The following is a 1,135-nucleotide window of genomic DNA, read 5'->3' on the forward strand; positions in this document are numbered from 1 at the left end:
ATTTCCTGATGGTGTGGTAAATCTACTAAATATTCATGCATGTGCCAGCATGAATATTGATCTCTCTGTCATAGCAAAACTAAGAATATGGCTGGTGGAACTGCGGTGTCCAAGTAAACTAACAAGGCTGTTAAAAACCCCATCCATAAAATTAAAAGGTAGACTAATACTGAGCAACAGGAATTAACTACTCTGTATACAAGGGACCACAATCAGTGGATCAGTTAATTATCCATTTTGTAGCTATTTCAGTCGGCTGTGTGATCAGTGATGACTGTATCCCGATCCTGAAGGTGCATTGTGTTGAAAACACTCCACGGATCTGGCTACTGAGATCAGGGTTGTATAACATTTTCTCTCTATATAGACAGAGATGTAGATATTCTCACATGCATACATGGCTGTCATGCTGGTGTCAATTTTTGCTGCATGCTTGCAGAGTAAGTTCCTTTTTTGGGTTGCTGCTTTGAGGTTGATATATATAAATATATATATATATATATATATATATATATATATATATATATATATATGTAAAGACCCCCAGCAGCCTAGCTAGATTAAGGCATTACTTGAGCCTTATCCTATAGCTGGCAAGAGTTTTGTTTTGAAGCACAAATGGTTTAGCTATAGAAGCAAGTTGAAAGTACGTACAAACCAAGAGAGGAACTATTCAAAGTAAAACACATTAGTCTGAAGTGTGACACACACATTTCTTGATCTAAGAAGTATAAATTAAGAACAAAGGTTTTAGGGTAATATTGTTTTTACCAGTGAGTACAGAGTAACATTTCTCGAAGTTTGTGCAAGATGGTTATTTTTTGAACTAGTGCCCTTCAACTGCATCTGCAGCCAATGTTTGCATGATGTCACATGGAAATCTGCATACCAGTCAGTCATTGTCCGCTTCCACGCCCCTTTTCCCCGTCAATCATTATGGATACGCTCACTTCTGCTCAGACCTGGGTGCGAGGTACTTCACTAATAGATTACCTTATTTTTCAAGTTTTTTTATTTTTGTTGTTTATTATTTTTCTGCTTCATAATGTATGTTAGAGCTTGATCACATGAATCCTGAATTAAAACAGTCAGAGAACTTCGCAGTGGCAAATGGAGTTTTACAATATGTGTTAGC

General features: G+C 36.7%; 1 non-coding gene across 1 annotated transcript; it reads left to right on the forward strand.

The window, feature by feature from the left end:
* Window positions 1-262: 262 nt before the first annotated feature.
* LOC122797478 lies at window positions 263-336 on the forward strand. The gene has a single exon (XR_006364158.1). It is a non-coding gene; the product is annotated as a small nucleolar RNA SNORD50 (small nucleolar RNA).
* Window positions 337-1,135: the final 799 nt, after the last annotated feature.

This window comes from Protopterus annectens, chromosome 3.part0, assembly GCF_019279795.1.
Source record: "Protopterus annectens isolate FY-2018-M chromosome 3.part0, PAN1.0, whole genome shotgun sequence".
In the NCBI taxonomy this organism is placed as follows: Eukaryota; Metazoa; Chordata; order Ceratodontiformes; family Protopteridae; genus Protopterus; species Protopterus annectens.